Source organism: Rhinolophus ferrumequinum, chromosome 11 (assembly GCF_004115265.2).
Source record: "Rhinolophus ferrumequinum isolate MPI-CBG mRhiFer1 chromosome 11, mRhiFer1_v1.p, whole genome shotgun sequence".
Classification (NCBI taxonomy): Eukaryota; Metazoa; Chordata; class Mammalia; order Chiroptera; family Rhinolophidae; genus Rhinolophus; species Rhinolophus ferrumequinum.
The window spans coordinates 39,197,596-39,218,305 of record NC_046294.1 but is presented as its reverse complement, the minus strand read 5'-3'; the positions used below and the strand labels follow the sequence as shown (position 1 = coordinate 39,218,305).

The window sequence follows — 20,710 nt, the reverse complement described above, 5'->3', positions numbered from 1 at the left end:
CTGGGCTCTGATCTGTTGTAAGATAATATCTCCGGACCACGGACTGGGACTCAGCCACGCGGCTTGGGGCTTTATGTGTCTGGGCGCCTGAGGATTAAGAAATTGCCTTTTCCAGGTTAGGACTTTGTTAATTAAATGGATTAACGAGGTATGGGTAGCCTTGAGAAAGGGAACAAAACAGAGTTCTTCAGTTAATCAGTGAGGGGAGAAACAAAGGGAAATAGCTGAATATCAAGGCGGATCTAACTGCAAACTAGCTAGGCTTAATTACAGGTGGCTAGATAGCCGGCTATGCGGTGAGTCAAACTGCAAACTAGCTACAGTAAGTCTAATTACGTTATTGATTTACTGAATTTCATCCTTATAATACTATCTATAGATAGATAGTATCAGAATTGAGTTGAATTCTTGTACACCAGCTGGGTGTTTGCTGGTATAGGGGGAAACACGCCCCCACAACTGCCATGTTGAAAATCGAGTCTCAGAACACCAATTAATTTACTTACCTCCCAGTCCAGAAAGGAGAGAAGGCTCAGAGAACTGGAGATATTTATGACCTACAGAATCTTTGCATCATGAAAAACACTATTATCCACCTGCACCAGTTGCAGGATGTTGTAAAGATGCTTTGTTGGCGCTGATCAAGACCCACCTCTGCCCCATACTGCCTCTGTAGCTTCAGGCAAGATATGTGAGCATTCAGAGCCTGACTTTCTTGGCCCCGCCAAATGGGGATACTAATACCTACTTGCAAGGCTATTGTAAATATAAAATTGAATCCTATAAAAGAATGTAGTCTAATGTCTTGCACATGTGTTCAATAATACTTCCTTTGCCTCTTCTTCAATCATTGGCCAGAGTCGTTAACCCAATTGCTGCATGGCCTTTTACATTTAAACAAGGGCTTATGGATCTCTTCTAGGGCTTGATGGCTTCCTGGTTTAACAAAGCCCCTCTAACGGCTAAAAAAAAGCATTCTTGTACCTGAAAATCAGGCAGAACACTATAGCTATTAAATCAAAAGGCCGACAGCCATTAGTAACGATGACCTCAGATAAATGATATAATTTAGTTGTTAATCTTTACAAGATAGCATTTATAAAAGTGCTTAGCATAGTGCCTGGCCTAAAACAAGCATGCATATGGGTTTTTGAGGCAGAATTCTTAGGATGGCCCCCAAGACTCCAATTCTGTGGTTTGCAAGTTCTGTATAATCTCCCCCATCAGGGTGGGCGGGGCCTGTGAATAAGCCGGATTTCATTCCAGTAAGTTATATGACAAAAGTAAAGGGATTTTGCAGATGTAATTAAGGTCCCAAATTAGTTGATTTTAGGTTAATCTTAACAGACATTATCCTGGGTGGGTCTGCCTCAATGAAACAAATGAAAGTTCTTAAAAGAGAGACCGGGCCCTTACTGAGAGGAGAGATTTTCCTACTGGCATTTCAAAGAGCACTGCTGCATGGAGGAAGTGCAGGCTTGATTCTGGACCTTGTGGTTGGAAACAGGAAGCAAATGTACTGGGATAATATTTTGAAATATCAACATTTCCCCTCTCTCCATTCCCAAGAGTGGACCTTCCCCTGCTCAACTTAAACCTTTCTGATTCCTTGTCTCAGGGGGAATGAGCCCCAGAAGGGGAGAAAACAGAAGCTTTTCTGTCTTGCTTTTCATAAATCCAGTCCTCAGTGGTGACAGGGAGCACTCTGGGCTTGGACAGTAGATTAGGAGACAACCAGATGAGTAAGAGCCAGGCTATCCTCACCTCTGAGTAGAGAAGAGTCCTAGGGTTGGGAAAGAGGAAGTCAGAAGGGAAGGGACAAATGTATCAACATTTTGAATCACTGAGGGAAGAGCTTGTTTATCCTTCAATCTTAGTGCTCCGGGCAAGGCAGATGTTTCAGAAAAGTTGGGAAAAACAGAGAGGTGGTCTTCCCTTGTCTTGTTTCCTGTGTGGAACCCAAAAGGCAGCAAGACCTCAGAAAGGAAACAGCTGCATTGTGAATGGAGAGTGCCTAACGGCCCCATAGAGATTACCTCAGCCCAGTAGAATAATTGAGTGCACTACAGAGGGGCAGGAAAGTAGCTGAGAGGTGGCCAGACCCCCAGGGGACTGCACAGACCCTCCATCAAAGAACCAGAGCATCCCACAAATGCTCTCATGCCGTAGTAGATAACAACCCAGAGCAAATAATGCTTCCCAAACCCTGGAACTTGGATGGAACACCCAGACAGTGCGGGAGGGGAAGCAACTAAAAATTAAATTTCTACCATCCAGCCAGAAGGGGTGGGGGCTTTCAGTAAAAATTATACTGACTTCGGCCAAACCGAGTTTTGTAACTGAGGTTTATAATCATTGAACAACTAGCCTAGCTCTGCAAGACCCAGTGAGCAGTAAAAGGTAGGTTTTCAGAAGGAAGGGAAATTGGTAGATCGGGACAGGAATAGCCCTAGGGAATTATGCTTCCCCTTATCGCCCTCATTTTACACCCTGCCCCACTGCCTCTGTGTGACTTGCTTACACCAACAGAAGTTAGCAAACATGAGGGCTTGTCCTCTCTCTTGCGGCTTTTGGACCCCTTGTACCAAGTGAAGAAGTCCAGGCTAGCCTTCTGGAGATGTGTGGCCCAGCGGACAGACGACACCACGTAAGTGAAGCCATTTCACACCATCTAGTCGCAGAATGTTGCCACCAGATGACATGAGCTGCACGAGGCATCGTGACTAACTTGCTGACCCACAGAATCATGAGTAATTAAAATGATTGTTATTGTAGACTGCCATATTATGCGGTGGTTTGTTATATAGCAAAAGATCACCAACATAGGGGCACACAGGGAAAATACCTCCAAGACGTGTGAACCTGAGCTCCAATCAAGAGAGTTCAATACAAATGAAATTAGCCAATGACCTGACATAACTGTGCATTTTGAACCAGGAACCTATACAAGTATTTCCACACTGACCCTGTGAATTGAGATTTATTGCAGGTGAGACAACTCAAGCCAAAAGATTGTGTTAAACCTGCTGAATTTCCACTGAATTCAATTTGTGTTTTAATAATGTGCAGGAACTCCTAGTACATTGCAGCACTTGCTGTGCGGGTGGAACACAGCAAGCATAACATTTAAGTTCCCTTTCCTTTCTTGTTCTCTTTAAGACCCAGTCCCAAACCTACAGCATATCCACCACAGGCCCTTTCTTCCTCCAAAGCAAACAGAAGGGTTAGAGGGAAGAAAGATCGAGGGGGGTCTTTGTACCACCCCTGGGTGAGAGTTGAAAATCACCATGGAGCTCAGTGGTCTCACAGGAGACAAAGGCATTCAATCCCCCTCTGTTTGGACAGCTGAGCCTGGCCCCCTTCTCTCCCCAGCATACATGCCAGGAGACCCAGGCTGAATCCTAATTCCAGGCAGTCAGAGGGGGCCTTTCAGGGAAGATTTTCAACAGCAAATAGGTGAACACTCTATGACCCAATACTGTCTCCCAGGAATGCTTCAGAAATTTTTTTGCTCTATTTTCTATGACTCCTGATTTTTTTCCCTCATCATACTCAGAAAGCAGAGTGATATAAAAGCTGAGTATGTGCTAAGGAAGAGGGGGAGGAAAAGTCTTTAAATCATTAAAAGAAATCACTTAATTCACAGAGGTTTAGATTGGGAGAGTCTCTTGGGCCTTGTTAGCCATAAAAAGGGTAGATCTCTGTCAAGAGGCCCTTTCTCCAGAGCTTTTCTCACGCCGCAGCCTGTTTGCCTGTAGAAGACACTGTAGCATCTAAGGCATCTGGAGACCATGAGTCAGCATGTGGTATCCTCTGTAGCTACGCGCCTTCTAGAAATGCTGGATCTTCTGCCGTACCCTAAACTCAGACAAGGGGTTTCCTGTGCAGAATGTGATGGAGAATCTTAGATTTCTGACTCACAGGGGGATCACCATGGACCTGAAACACAGCTAACATCGCATGCCTTACTGTGTAGTTGTGAGGATGACATGAAATGACATATGTAAATGTGTGGCACGGCTTCTGCACAGTTTAGGTCCTCCTGGCACTTGGCGCACACAGTAGGTGATCAGGGAGTCATCAGTTCCTCCTAATCCTGCCACGTGCACATTTATTGGAGTGGTGAATGACCAACAGGTTATAATTTTTTATTTTGTCCAAAAAGGCAGGAACTCTTTATTTTGTTGACAGAGGCAGGAACTACTTGTTCTGCATTAAAAAAAAAAAAAAAAAAAAAAAAAAGTCTTTCCAAAGGCCCCTTGTTAAATTGGAAAATCCAATCAACCCTCGGGAGTAGACTCAGTTGATTGCCTACGCAGCATTCTTTCTCTTCCGCCCCCTACTTCTTTTTTATTTCCTGGCCTTGTGCTTCAAGGAAAGTCATCCCTCCGCTTCTCCGAGCACCAGGGGGAGATTTTGATTGGTCTAAACCAGGGCTTCTCAATCTCAGAGCTACTGATATTTTCATTCAGAGTAGAGGCTGTCCCCTACTCTGCAGATGATTTAGCAGCATTCCTGGCCTTTGCCTACTAGATGCCATTAGCACCCCTCTCCAGTCCTGACAATCAAATATGTCTGAAGACATTGCCAATGGCCCCTGGTGGGAGAGGACAAAATCAGCCCCTGTGGAGAACCATCAGTCCAAGCTAATGATAGTGGTCCACTACCCCACCAGCGATTAATTTAGACATTGGTATGTGATGCATTTCTGGCCAATAGAACTGAGGTGAAGCTTGCTGAGGCTTCTGAAAAAGGTTTCCTCATTCCTAAAAAGAGATTCAAGGACTCGATGCTTCCTTTCCTCCTGTTGGACGTCTTGCGGTCTGATTATAATGACCAGAACAGTAGCACTAATCTTGCAACCATGGACAACTGGCCTGATGACAGTCAACATACCAAAAGATAGGCTCAACCTGAATCCTTGATAATCCCAATAAGCCACTGAGTTAACCAAGGCCAGAGCTCACTTACTGCAGTGAGAGATCATTCATTTGTTCATTCAAACATTATTTACTGGATGCCTATTATACACCAGCTACTGATGTAGGAATACTTCCTGTGAGTGTGCCGGGATCGTGTCTTATGAAACCAAAGAATGGAAACACAGACCAAGGAGAAGCGAGGAGTTGTAAAAGAGGATAGTTTATTAAAAGTAAAGGGTTACAGTTCCCGTGCGAGAGGGGTTCCCCGAATGGGATGCCCAGTAACTGAGGCAAAAGCTCCTACTTTTATATCTTCCTTTGTCTGCTTGGAGAAGGGAGCTGGCACCTTCTGATGGAATTCATCTATCAGGTTTGTCCTGTTTGCCCACCCTAAAGGGATTATCGAACCCATTCCTGTCTATCAGATCTGTTCGGTTTGTCTGGCCAAAAGGGATTTATGAGATAATTTATTAACCTCAAGGCGCATTCTTTTATCTTTGTCCTGGAATGAAGGAGTCATTCCAGAACCTGGAATTCCAGGATACGGCTGCCTTTTGTTTATTCCACCAGGGACATTCCTCTCTACTTAACAACATGCTAACTAACCTGTCTCACTACTGTTCTAGAAACTGGGGCCAGATTGGTGAACAAAATGGCCAGGTTTCCTGTAGTTACGACATTTGCATTCTAGTGAACTTAGTGCTTAAATCACTTTGAGAAGATTTTTCTATTGCTTGTTGTCAAAGGCAATCAATGCACCTACCAAATGCTAAAGTTCTCAGCAGCACTGAGGTCTTCATTAATATCTAGGAGTGTTTTTTTGTTTGTTTGTTTCTTTGGACTGATTTCTATGCCATTCTCCACAGAAATCATTCCAAACCTTTTACACTTTCTTCGAACCTCTGACCACCAACTATCTTCTCCAACTTGGTCCTTACTCTGGAGTTACAGACTTCCTGTCATCCCCAATAAAACTTGGTACATACCAATTTCATTGCATTTGTTCCATCATATTGGATTGTCTATTGATTTATCTGTGGAGGCTCTGAGTGTAGAGGGGTAGCTGGCTGGACCTAGAGAAGGTGTTGAAGTGCTGAATGATTCAGAGAAGCCACAAGGGAGACCACATCTGGTATAGAGTAGACTGAAGTCTTGATGGCATTCTAGTTTCCTATTCCAGTTCCCACAACTCTTGTGATAGTTTTACATAAAAGAACTCTTTTCTTAAACCAGTCCTGAGGGTATTTCCGCATCAGCAAACTATGACTTGAAGGTCAAAAACAACCTTCTACCTCAGAAGCTAAGAATGGTTTTGCATGTTCAAATGGTTGAAAAAAAAAATCAAAAGAAGACTATTTCATGAACCACGAAAATTAGATAAAATTCGAATTTCAGTGTCCATCAGTAAATTTGTATTGGGACACAGCCACACTCATTTGCTTACGTATTGTCTAGGGCTGCTTTCACGCAGCAATGGCGGAGTTGAATAGTTGCTACAAAGACCATGTGATCCATAAAGCCTAAAATATTTGTCATCTGAAAAAGTTTGCTGATACCTGCTCTGTTTCACTCTACAAAAAAAGAGCTCTGCCTAATACAAGTACTTTCTGAAATGAGTAATTATCAGGACATTTAAAATAGATCATTTAGTACATTTCTAACTGGGTTTGAGAGAGTCATCCTCTGCTCCTAGGAACATACTAGTTAGAAGGCAAAAACAGAAAAGGAACTAGGATTTAGCCTGGCAGATAGATGGCTGGCCCAAGAAATAATAAATTCAGGCACCTGCTTCTTTTGTCTATTGTTTTTTGTCAAGTATGTTCTGTTATGTCTTCCCAGTGGTTTTGAATCGTGAATGTCACCACACAAATATAGTCAAGAAATGCATTCGGCCTGCACTGTAGATGTAGTAGAAACAAAACACCAAGCCATGCCTGCACTCTGAGCAACTGAGCATTCCCTGCTGTATTTCCGTGGTTGATTGAATTCATTAGTTTGTTCATATCTTAGATACATTCACTCAATCTGCAAACATATATTAGAAATTGTAGAAGGAAGGTTTGAGACCAAACTGCACAGCAAGGAGAGACGTGCAAGAAATGTCAATATCAACAAAGCAGACTTTTTTCCCTTCTGCTTGGAAGGATTTAGTGCAGGGCCCAGTGTTTGTGGCTTTAGGAGGGGCTGTAAGTTTAGTGGATGACAGAGAAAACAGAGCTACTCTTCTACTTGGCTTCCGTCTTTGTGGACGAGAATGCTCATTGGACTGGAGAGGGTGAAACCTGTATTGGCATGAGAGACCTGAAGTTCAAAAAAATTATTGGAAAACTGAGCTGCTCCAAATGATGCCAAGTCTCCTGGACTAATGAAATTACCTATCTGGACATGAAAATAAGTTGCTAACAAAATCACTGGTATGTCGACAATGGAGATGTGGGGAATTCAGTGGTACTGGAAATCAGAAAATAGTCAAAGAACATCTTGATTCTAAATCATGGAAGATCAAGTCTTCAAACCACAGAGCAGGAGTTATTGATCCTTGTCAGAATTCCAATGCAGATATATCACGTAAGGATCACACTTGTCTGTTAATAATTGAAACCCCAAAAGAGTAGCTTCACAAGATTAGAGACTTATTTTTCTCATTACGTGAGCAGGCCTAAGGCAGGCATTTGTTTAACCGCTCAAGGATGTCAGGACTGAGTTCTCTGAGATTTTCTTGGCCTTCCCTCGTTGCCATCTGATGATCCCAAGATGGCTTCTCCATTGTCAGCATAAATTTCTGTGTACCAGGCAGAAAGAGGGGGAAGGACAAGAGAAAGTTAATTCTTCCCCTCCCTGTCCATTCCTTCTTGTAAGGAGCTTTTCCCCAAAGCTGTACCCAGCAACTTCTTCCTATATCTCATTGGTCAGAATGTGTCCGATGGCTCACTAGTAGCTGAAAAAAGTGGAGAATACAGATTTTTTTTTTAAGCTGGGCAGACTGCTTCCCTCCCCCAACAAGACCAGGGATTTTGTTAGTAAAGAAGGAAAGAATGAGTACTGGTTACACACTTTAACAGTCTCTGAAGCAACAGATTTTCCAAGAAACAGGTTATAAGTGTGTTAAAAGAAAAAAAAAGAGTTGATCGCTAGGAATTGCTATGAGTTTGCAGAGAAGCGTCAAGCAGATTAACCTACGTTTCTTTTTCTTTCTGTTTTTTCTCCCCACAGGTTTATTCAACACCTAATAATTGCTCCAACTTTACTGAGGTGGTTGACCACGTCCACAACTCCCCCACAACCAATCCAGTCTTCATCTATTTATATTCTGACCTTTAAAACATTCCTGTTCAGGCTACATTATGCAAAAACGGGCACACAGGATGATTTTCTTGCCACAAGCTTATTCAACACCAAATAATTGCTCCAACTTTCCTGAGAGGGTTGACCACGTCCACGACCAAATCCGCCTCTAAACTGGAATTCGGTTGCTGACCCAGCCCCGGCCTTGGCTTTCTTGTTGGCACCAGGATGCACAGCGCTTGGTCTGTAGGTGTCTCTGTCAGCTTCCCCTCGTGTGAGTCTTGCAGGTCGCTCGCCCTCCACACCTCTGGGCCTTGGCCTGCCTGTCTTAGGACGGCTGCGGCGCAAAGTGGCAGGCATGATCTCGGGGGGCAACTGGAGATAATCACAGAGATACTGGATACCCCCGTTGGTCGAGTACCAGTAGAAACGTCTCCAGGCCAATTACTCCTTCACAGAGCCTCCTGATTTGAGAGACTGCATGGCTTTCATGCCATGGATTAGGCACATTCGTGTCTGCCAGCTCAGGGAGGTTAGGCCTCTGAGCATCCTTCTTGGCCACCATCACTCCCTCCTTAAAAGGGAGCTCATAAACGGCAGTCGGTTCTTGGTCATCAACATCGCTACAGCTTCTGAGTCTGGGTCCGGGGCTAGAAAACTAACCTTTTCTTTCATGAAAATGTTACTAGGCTGGCAGAAAAAGCAAATATAGGAAATGTAGTAAGTGCATTTACCATCAACAAGGCATTTAACAAAGCCACTTGTAACGTCCTTGTAAATAAGATGGAGAAATGTGGACAACATGACAGTAAAGTAAGGTCGATTTATATAACTGGTTAAAGGACTCAAAAGACTGTTGATGAATAGTTAATGTCAGCTCTATAAGAAGCAAAAGCTATTAATATTACATTGTATCATTTTAATTAATGTCAGACCTATGAACAATGACAATATTTATAACCGACAGGCAATTCAGCCCTTGTCCCCAGTCACGCTCTACTACGACTTCTGGGATGAGGCTCTAGCAGACCTTCTAGACTTGAACATGATGTAAATCTGGAATGACAGATTAAGAATCCAAAATTATCTGGAGGGCAGGAATGGTGGACTAAATAATATTAGCTATTCTACATTGAACATGTACCACATGCCAGATAGTATGCTAAATGCTTTCCAGCACAATCTCTTGTTCTCTAAATAGCCCTGTATTGTAGATCTTATCATCCTCCTGTTACAGATGAAAACACCAAGACTCTAAAAGGCTGAGTCACTTGCCTAATGTCACATAGCTTGAAGTCTAAGAACTAGATTCCTACCCAAGTCTATTCACCTTCAAACCCTATTCTATTTCCCCTGTGCCATTCTGCTTTTCTATGCTAGTAAATGTAAACAAGTCCTGTATTTCAGGACCAAGCATAGGATGTGGAAGAAATAAGCTGGAGAGGAGAGTAAGGAAAGAACTTGGTGATTTTGGTTGACTGCAAGGTCAGTGGGGATGTCTTCAACTTACTTCGAAATGCATTAAACAAAAATAAAGGACTAATGGAATGGTAGAGTGATAGATTTGTGATAAAGCAAGTCTAATAAAATGTTCATTGTGGAATCTAGGTAGTGGATATATGGGTGTGAATTGTAAAATTCTTTGAACTTTTCTGTATGTTTGAAAATGTTCATAATAAAATGAGGAAAAAAGTCAATGTAAATTGACAACATGATATGGCCATGTTCCAATGGGGACCTCTCTCTTCTGGGATAACACAGCCGTACCTTACATTATTTTCAGTTCTGGGTTTGCAGTTCAGGGTGCCAGCCTTTTTCAGGGTTAGTGACAAGCTACAAAAAGCCCTTGGGAGAGAGAATGGGAGGATGAGGGATCCAGAAATTATATCTGACCTGGGAAAGAGAAGAAAATAGGGCAAAATGGTAATTTTCAGCAAATGCTTAAAGAAATGTGTATTGGTTATCTGTTACTGTGTAAAAAATTAAGCCAGAACTTACTGGCTTAAAACATCATTTGTTTCTCTAGATCAGAAATTCAGAAGTGGCATATCTGGGTGGCTCTATAGGAAGAATGCCAGTTGGCACTGCAGTCCTGTTACATAGGTCTCTCCACAGGGTTGTGTGAGTGTCTTCATGACATGGCAGCTAATATCCCCCAGAGTGAGCTATCTATGAAGGCAAGGAAGAAGTCACACTGCCTTTCATGACTTCGTCTCTGAAGCCACACACGATAACTTTTGTATTATTATTCTAGTCATTAGAAGCTAGCAACGGGGTCCAGCTCACCCTCAAGGGGAGGGGTATTAGCTCTACCTCTCAAAGGGAGGCATCTCAAAGAATTTACAGACATGTAAAAAGCACTACAGCCTGTTTCTTGGAAGAGAGTTTGGCTCGTTCTGTAGGGATCTTAAAGAAATAGTTTTTATTTCAATAGGAAGAAAATTTTCCTAATAATTAGAGTTAACTGAAAGAATGGAAAGGAGTTTCCCTTCACGTGAGAGATTCAAATATCTGCGGAGCATTTACTAGGAGCCATGCTCTATGCAATCAGTTGTAGACGCAAGGAGCAAGTTAGATGGGGTGCTTGCCCTCATGGGGCTTGCTGTTCTAAGAGAATGAACAGGCACATCAAATACTTCCAGGCTGTGATGAAGGCAATAAATGTATGAAGGCAATAAATAAATAAATAAATAAATAAATAAATAAATAAATAAATAGGCTACAGGAGTAGCAACTAAGGGCTAAGGAGCTACTTTGGTTCTACAGAGAGAGTTCATAAAAGAAATAAAGGTTTGGACCAGATAATCCTTTATGTACCTTCCAATATAATAGTGGTCATTCGTTCATTCCTTCATGCATTCATTCCTTCACTTATTCATTCCTTCACTTACTAGCATCTACCATGTGCCAGGCACTGTGCAAAGTACTAGGGATACCAAGTAAACAGTTCTACCTTTTAAAGACCCTGTGGTCTTATAAGCGATAACAAGATGTATACATAGGTGACGATCCCATTTGATGAGTGCTGCAGGGGTTGTGCACCAGGAGCCTGATGCACGCAGAAGTGACAACCCTGCCTGGGGTGTTCGTGAAGGCTTCATGGAGGTGACATTTGAGCAGCGTCTTCAAGGATAAGAAAGGGGACTGACAATCAACATAAGAATCTTTAAAAGGCCAGCATCTGAGATGCCAGGACTTGTTAAGGAGAACGAAGGAACAGAGAGGAAAGTGAAATATACGAGTAAGTTTAATGAGTTAATGGAGCTTGATGACTGAATGCACTTGGCTCCTGTACCTACATGAAGATGCACTGGGCCAAGAACTAAAGCTCATTTCACATTTCAAACTTCCCAAGAGAAATACCAATACCACAGGCTCATCACAACTTTGCTCCTGTCACAACAGCTTCCTCCATGACTGCCTCCACAAAACCTTCTGCTCCAGGCTGGGTGGTGCCCTCACTACTCCACCATTGTTTCATACTCCTCTAGTCAATGGTACTCAGGATGCCTTTTCCCCTCATTTCTCCAAATCCTACCCCTCCATCAAGTCCTACTGCTTCCCCGAAAACTTTGGACTGCTCCAGCCTATTGGGATTTCTCCCTCTGGGGACTCTTGGAGGAACACTGAAATTGTTGGTCTTGGTCCTTCATTGGCACTGCAATGTCTCCAGTAGATCCGCATGGGCTTTCAAATAAATCGTGACCTTGGGCAAGCAAGTCATTTAACTTCATTATGCCTCTGTTTGCTCATCTGCAAAGTGGGAGTTAATAAATACCCAGGTTTTTCTGAGGATTAGATGAGTTCATACATGTGAAGCATTTAGATCACCATTGCCTAGCTCATGGTAGATGTGCTATGACTGTTAGTTGATTATTACAAGCCCTTTGTAGATAGCAGGTATACCCTCTTGTCCTTCAACGATTCAATAAAGAGATCAGCATTATCAATGTGACCATTATCTAATGAATGAATAAAATGTGTTTTGTTTTTACTCCCTCTTAATGCTCAAACCAACAGACTTGGTTCCAATTTTCTAAGAAAAATGACTCTGGGGCTGAATTATGTTCTGGGGACTTTTTTTTTTTTTTCAGGTCGTAGCTCTTTGGGCTGTGTATTTGAAGTAACAGTTGGATGCAGCTTATTTAAAACCACAATCCAATCCGTAAACCTGACACTGCAGCAATTATGTTTTCCAGATTGGAAGAGGTGCAAAACTTGAGCCACAGTTAATTGGAAGGCAAAGAAGGCCTTTTATTTTTTTCTTCAGCACATAGACACTTAATCATGGTAGTAGGAGGAGGGGAACATCTTTTCCTCTTTTCTTTGTTACTCTTTTGTATTCCTTTGTGCCCTAAATACCCTTTCTGGCCACTGCTGTCTTCTTCCCTCATCTCCAGTTGTTTTTGCTGTGTTTCCTTCCCTCCCTTGTGTCTCCTCCTCATGCCATCAGGCTGAAAGGATGTGGGTCCATTTTCTCCCCTGTTTTCCTCTCGCAGTGCTTCCCTCCAATCCTAGCCTTCTATGTAAGCAGAGGAGCTGTCAGCCAACAAACCCTGGATGCTGCCCAAGACCACAGGTACCCGCTAGATTACAGAGTCTAGCATCCTACCTCTTTGGCTTACCCTAGGACACCACTGTGAACAGCCACATGTCACCTGGTGAGCCAGGTAGGGAACACAGATCATTCTTTTTTCCATTAGCACGCTAGCAAGAGTACATTTATCAAATTGGTCTCAAAACTGAGAGGAAGCAAAATAGGACTTTGATATTGTCTTAAAGCGGGTGCTGGGGCACAATACCTTACTAACTCCCAGGTCCCTGTCCCCAGCTCCCACCTATCTGTTGAGCTGGAAACCTATTACCTTTGACAGTCCACTGTATATCTATCCCTTTGGAAAGCCGCTTAAGTGGGACACATCCACAATTGAATGTATATAATCTCACACCATTCCTCCATTCCCCCCACACCCCATAGCTTCTCGTCTTAAATTCATGATCTCAGGTAATTATACCAGTAACCACTGACACTCCCTTCCTGACCTGTGGCTCATGTGAGAACAGTCATCCCTGACTCCCTTCTCGTCTCCTACACACTGCCATGCACTGCATGCTCTTCACTCCATTTCCTAAACAACCCTCTGTGTCATCCCTTGCTCTTGAGCCTTAGACCATGACACTCCTCTGTACTGCTGTTAAAGCCTTTTAGCATATATCCCTGCCCCAGACTCTCACTAATGATGCGTCTTCATACAGTGACACTGAAAAGGTCATTCTATCACCCCAAGGACACATCCCACCTTTTCATACATCTCTGCCTTTGTACTAGCTATTCCCTCTGCCTAGAATACGAGTTCACTTGTGTAATAGGCAAGTTCTTACCTATCTTGCAAGAAGGCGGTTGAGTGCCTTTTCAAATGTTACCTTTTCCTGGGCCCTCACCCCAGGCAGAATTAGTCATTGCCTTCTCTAGTCTCTCATTAATATTTAGCATATGTGAGTCTTAATTTTATAACTATCTGTTTTATCTGTCTCTGTAGCTTCTTTTTAAAAATGTTTATTTATTTTATTTTTTTATTCCTCTTTATCTTTCCCCAATTTTGAAAAATTTTTCAATTACAGCTGACATTCAATATTATTTTATTAATATCAGGTGTACAGCATAGTGGTTAGACATTTATATAAGAAGTGATTCCCCTGACTAGTCTAGTAACGCCCTGGCACTATACATAGTTATTATCATATTATTGACTATATTCCCTATGCTTTACTTTACATCCCCGTAACTGTTTTGTAACTACCAGTTTGTACTTCTTAATCCCTTCACCTTTTTCACCCTGTCCCCAATCCCCCTCCCATCTATCACCCTGATAAATCTAGTACCCATCTGACACCATACATAGTTATTCCAGTATTATTAACTATACTTATTCCAGTATTATTAACTATACTCCCCATGCTATACCCTAGATCCTCATGACTGCTGTATAACAACCAAGTTGTAGTTCTTAATGCCTTCCCCTTTTTCACTCACCCCAACCCCACCTCCCATCTGACAACCATCAAAATGTTCTCTGGATCTCTGAGTTTGTTTCTGTTTTGTTTGTTCATTTTGTTCTTTAGATTCCACTTATAAGTGAAATTACATGACATTTGTCTTTCTCTGTCTGACTTCCTACACTCAGCACAATACCCTCTAGGTCCATTGATGATGTTGCAGATGGCAAGACTTCATTCTTTTGTATGGCTGAGTAATATTCCATTGTACCACCTCTTCTTTATCCATTCAGGGACACCCAACTTGCCTTCATATCTTTGCTATTGTAAATAATGCCGCAATGAACATATGGATGAGCATGTCCCCTTGAGGTAGCATTTTGATAAATACCCAGAAGTGGGATGACTAGGTCCTTCTTTGTTTCTTATTATAGTCTTTGTTTCACAGTCTATTTTGTCTTTTATAAGTATTGCTCTACCCCTCCCCTCCCCCTCCCCCTCTCCTCCCCTTCCCCCTCCCCCTCCCCTTCCCCCTCTCCTCCCCTCCCCCTCACCCACCCCCACCCCTCCCCTTCTCCCTTCCCCTCCCCCTCCCCCTCCCCCTCCGTCTCCCTCTCCTTCTCCTTCTCCTTCTTCTTCTTCTTCTTCTTTTTCTTCTTCTTCTTCTGTCTTGAAGAAGTCCCTCTAACATTTCTTGTAATATTGGTTTGGAGGTGATGAGCTCCGTTAGCTTTTTCTTGTCTGGGAAGCTCTTTATCTGTCCTTTGATTTTAAATGATTGCTTTTCTGGGTAGAGTAATTTTGGTTGTAGGTCCTTACTTTTCATCACTTTGAATATTTCCTGCCAGTCCCTCCAGGCCTGCAAAGTTTCTGTTGAGAAATCATCTGACAGTCTTATGGGAGCTCCCTTGTAGGTAACTAACTGCTTTTCTCTTGCTGCTTTTAGGATTCTCTCTTTGTCTTTAACCTTTGCCATTTTGATTATAATGTGTCTTGGTAAGACCCTGTTTGGGTTCATCTTGTTTGGGACTCTGCATTTCCTAGGCTTGTATGCCTATTTTCTTCACCAGATTAGGAAAGATTTCAGTCATTATTTCTTCAAATAAGTTCTCACTCCCTTGCTCTCTCTCTTCTCCTTCTGGTGCCCCTATGATGTGAGTGTTGGTATGCTTGATGAGAGGCCCCTTAGACTCTCCTCATTTTGGGGGGTTCTTTTTTCTTTTTGCTGTTCTGATTGGTGTTTTCTGCTCCCTTGTCTTCCTTACATTGCTGATTCGATCCTCTGCCTCAAGTAGTCTGCTGGTGATTCCTTCCAATGCATTCCTGATTTAAGTTATTGTATTCTTCATTTTTGAATTGTTCTTCTTTATGGTTTCTATGTCTTTTTTATGCTTGTTCTCTCTTTGTTGAAGTTCTCAGTACATTCCTTGAGCATCCTTATAACCAGTGTTTTGAACTCTGTCTCTGGAGTTTTCTCCTGTTCTTTCATTTGGGACGTATTTCTTTGTTTCCACATTTTGACCATCTCTCTGTGTTTGTTTCTACGTATTAGGTAGATCTGCTATGTCTCCCAGTCTTGGCCAGGTGGCCTTCTATAGTAGGTGTCCTGTGGGGCCCAGTGGCACAGTCTCCCTGGTAATCTGAGCTGGGTGCTCCAGGAGTGTCCCTTGTGTGTGTTGTATGTGTCCTCCTGTTATAGTTGAACTTAGATTGCTGTTGGCACGTCAGTGGGTGATATTGACCCCCTGATAGCTGTGGAGTTTGGCCACATCCACAGCTTACAGACTGCTGTGAGGGCATGGGCTTACCCCATGGAGTGGGATTCACCCCAGTGGGCTCTGGTGGCTGTTGAGACCACCTTTTGTGCATGCTGCTTGTGGGGCTAATTGGGTGGTGCTCTGCTGTGGTCTGAAGCCAACCTCCAAGTAGGTTGTTTCTTGGGCTTCTTGGGAGGGTTTCTGGTGCCGGACCTGGTCAGCCACTGCCTGTGACTAGCCAGGGAATTCCTGGTAGTAACTACAAAGTGATGGATGGTTGGTCGCTGCCTGTGCTGTACCTGGAGTCACGTGGGAGAGGCTACACTTTGAATCAAGGACGGCTGTCACCAGTGCTGGGTCTGGAGTAGCTCCGCAAAAACCCAGGACACTCCGAGGCCTGCTGCCACCTGCTGGTCCCATCAGGTTTAGCTTCTGATAAAGCCTCCAGCGGTAAGGAGTTGGGTGTGGCAGGGTCTCAGTGAGTCAGCAGGGTGAGGGAAGCAGAGTTCACCAGACCAATCAGATTCAGATTTGGCCTGTGGGGGAGGGTTCACCATGGAGAGATGGCGCCTGCCTGCCGGCTGCACGGGAGAGGGTCCCACACAAGAAAATGGTGATTGTGTCTCCAGTCCTCACCTTGAAGTTCCACAACTCAGTCTCTTCCCATATATCTCCAGTGCTCCCAGAATCACCGTCCCTCCTCTGGATCCCAAGGTGAGTACCTGCACAGGCCTTTTAAGAGGACGTCTGGGTTTCCTGCAGCTTTCCCTCCCACCTGGATGGTCGGAATCCCCACTGTTTTTCACAGCCAGATGTTTTGGGGGCTCCTCTTCCTGGCACCAATAGTCTGGGCTGGGGAGACTGGTGTGGGCCTGGGGTTACTCGTTCCTTAGTGGGGAACCTCTGTGGTTGAGATATCTCTCCCAACCACCACATGTGCCTGTGGGACCAGCCTGTTTCACATCTCTGCTCCTCCTACCAGTCTTGACATAGCTTCTCCTTTATATCCTTAGTTATAAAACTGTTCAGCTAGTCTTCAGATGGTTCTCCAGGTTGATTGTTCTATAATTTAGCTGTAATTTTGAAGTATTCATGGGATGAGGCAAGCACAGCATTTATCTACTCTGCCATCTTGTGTCTCTGTCAGTCTCTGTAGCTTCTTCTCTTTTTTTTGCACGAATAAGTAAATTTATTTTTAGTGAGGTATCATATATACAAAGAGAAGTGCACAATTATTAAGTATATACCATGTTTCCCCGAAAATAAGACCTAGTTGGACAATCATGTAACTTCTTGAAGACAGGCATCGTCTTGTCTTTGTATTGCCTTCCTCCCAGTTAATCAATAAATGTTTGTTGAATGAAAGGCTTAAATTTCACAAAAATTAATGAAATACTTAGTTCATACAGACACAATATTTAAACATAGTGGAAAACTCAATGACTCTATACTCAAAGAGCAAACAGTTTAGTCTAAAATAGGCCTAAGGAGGTGACCTTATGAGAGCCTTGAGAGTTCCTTACTTAATATTGCTGTATATTCAGTTTGCTGTCACCAGGTGGCAGTAATGTGCCATGGTCCTGTGGTCTAAGCTATGAAGTTCCAGAACTCCAAAACGTGATTGGGCTAGCTGGATTAATAGCAAGACAACCACAGAGGGAAGTGAGCTGTTACTAGGTTCTGTACATGGCCGGACTTGCAAGAGCTTGCTCTTGGGAGCTGCCCATAGCTGTACCTGGCATACTGTGTTGCATTCAGACACAATGCCCTCTCTAATCCAGAAACTCAAAGCAGGGGGACTGAGCGGTCTCCAGGTTGGAACCAGGTCTGCACATTAGAAGACTTCCAGCTGTGCACTTTCTTTTAACTTCTTCAAGTGGTACGCTTCCATTCAGCTGTGGGCCCTTACTGACAGCTTTGGTCTGTTTTATGGTCTGTTTTACACAATATCTATGGCTATTGGGGGGGTCTTAGATTACCTCTGTTGGAGCAGTTTCAATAGAGAGATATGAGCTGATCCCAACCTGCACTGCATGGAAAGACGAATGGAAATGGAGGGAGCAGAGATAGCAAGGAAGGGCAACTCTTTCAGCAAGTTGGACTCTGAAACATAGTAAGAGAACAGCTGAGGAAGAAGAGAAAAATCAGTGAAAGGTCCAGTGTCATGCCTAGTGCAACCTCATGCCCTCCCCACACCTGCACTGTGTTACCCTCCCAGGACGGGGGACACTTACTAGTGTCTGCAGGCTGAGGACATGTATGGAAGGGAAACAGAAATGCAAAAGAGAGAGAAGATCACAGCCAGATCAGTGTTCAGCAGAAGGCAGGAGGGGCTGAGGAGAAGAACACAAGGAAGGAATTAGCCTTGGAAGACCTGAAGAGACAAAACTTCTCCTTTGTGTCAAAAAATGAACTTGGTCTTGCCAGAGTTTGGTATGAGGAGAGAGGAGACAGATTTGAGGAAGGTCATTCCTAATGTTCTCAACTAGGGGTGTGAAATAAGAGAGCAGGCTACCCACCAAAGAGTAAGAATAACAAGAGTGATACAGCAGCCATGAAAAAATGATCAGGACTAGGAATAAGAGAAAAGACACTGTGAAGAATGGGAAAGGAAACTGATTAGGAATAAATTTAAAAACTATGGTCAAGAATAGAATTTATGAGTTTTTAGCAAGGCTATTGGTGGGGTTGCCAGGTTTTATGCAGCAGAATTCAGAAGTCTGGTATAGTTCCATTGCTCTGCTTACTGTGTTTCCCCGAAAATGAGACCTAACAGGAAAATAGGCCCTAGCATGATTTTTCAGGATGACATCCCCTGAACATAAGCCCTAATGCATCTTTTGGAGCAAACGTTAATATAAGACCTGGTCTTGTTTTCGGGGAAACACGGTAGTTGATCTAGGGATAGGGGTTAGTTAGAGAGGAGGTAAAGAAATAAAAGAGGTGACCTAATGAAGAGTGTTGATGAGGATGTGGTTAAAATGGTTAAGCATGGTGTCCAGACTTGGTGAGGAAGGAACTGATAACAAGAAAGGTGGGAAAATCAGAAGTGATTAAGCAATTGTCGGTCTCAATGATATAGAGGAGTCAACGCAATGGGATGAGGAGATGGGAAAACTGAAAGTGGAATGAGAGAGGGCTGTTGGGAGTTGAGATTTCCAAAGCTGAGGATGTTTCTGTGGGGGAAGGCAGTTGGTATGGAGGGAGCCAAACTCAATGGAGCAGAGGAAGTTAGAGGGATGGCTGCACCTCAAGTCTGATTTACCAGCTCTGGGACAGTGTTTCCCTAAAGTTTAGTTTGAATTTGTTCAAAGTGCAAATTCACTAGGTCTGGGATGGGGTTTAGGTATCTGCATTTGAGGCAAACATTTTATGTGTGTGTTTCAATGAATGACCATACTCAAAACACGAATCTAGACACTCCCTCCTGCTTCTCTTTAAGAAAGAAGTGTGTGTGTGTGTGTGTGTGATGGGGTGGGGAGGCTGATCTCACCTTTTACCAATCAAAGAAATTTTTTTTTTCTTAGAGAAGTGGAGCCCCAGCACTTCTCTTCTACGACCTACCCACATACACTGATAAAATTAATTATCTGCCCTGGCTAAATGACTTTGCCTAGCAACACCGTAGCAACTAACATCAGCTCTGCCTTAGGATACAAAACTGGAAAGAGATTTCTTGAAGTCCAGTGTATTTTACAACAGAACAAAACATCTGAACAGGAAATTAAACAGAAAGTAAACTGGGTTCATTGCTAGGAGATGAGACACAGACACACTAAACAGTTCATGACAATCCATCAGAACACAATAGTCAAAATAAGAAATTTTCTCGTCATAGGTTCTACTGACGTCCAGAAGAGAGAGTGAAGGATCTCATTCTCTGGAGGAGAGGAGAATTTAAACAGGCAGGAGAAGGAAGAGCATTCTAGGTGATGGGAAAGCTAAAAGCAAAGGTGCTGAGTCAAATCTGAAAGTGGGGGACAAGGAAGGAACCCAGCTGGTTGTCACTGGGAACTCAGTCTGGGATCTATGACCAGATAGCCGAGGGTCTTAAAGGTCACTTGGAGAGCTTGGGCTGAGTCACAGGACACTGGGAGACTGTCAAAGACTTTTTATTCATAGAACAAATATTTATGGAGCCAGGCACTGTGATATGCATGGAGGAGACCTCTGGGAGGTGAGTCCAGAGACAGTCCTTGCCCTTATGAAGCTTAGAATCTAGTGATAGAGACAGACACAGAACAAATATAAAATGTAAAAATCAAACATATAAACGAATAGGTGATTATAAAATCTGAGAACATTAAGAGAAGAGGTATCAGGTTCCAGGAGAGCATATAAAGAGGGGCAGGCTCTGTTCCAGGAAGCGCTTCTCTGAGGAAGCAATTTTGCACTGAGATCTAAAGGATGCATAGGTGTTGGCTGGGAAAGGATGGTGGGTGGGAGAGACTGAAAAATGTTGGATTCCAGGCAGAGAAAACCACACAGACAAAAGTTCATGAAATGGAAAGCCGTGGTGACTGGAGCCCAGTAGAGAAGGGTTACATGGCTTCAGAGGCAGTCAAGCGGGACCTTGGAGGCCACATTAAAAATGCTCTTTGTTCTCATAAAAAATATTCTGCATTTTGTAACAATAAACAGAAATTTTTATTGTGAAAAGTATTAATAAGATACTTTTCCAATTAATAAAACATTTTTCTTAAAAATAAAAATTCTGTCTTTGTTCTGAGAGCCCTGAAAAGCCACTGA

General features: G+C 43.2%; 1 pseudogene; it reads right to left on the bottom strand.

The window, feature by feature from the left end:
- Positions 1-8,177: 8,177 nt before the first annotated feature.
- Positions 8,178-16,381, bottom strand: LOC117029676 (40S ribosomal protein S10-like; annotated as a pseudogene).
- Between the last annotated feature and the right edge of the window lie 4,329 nt (positions 16,382-20,710).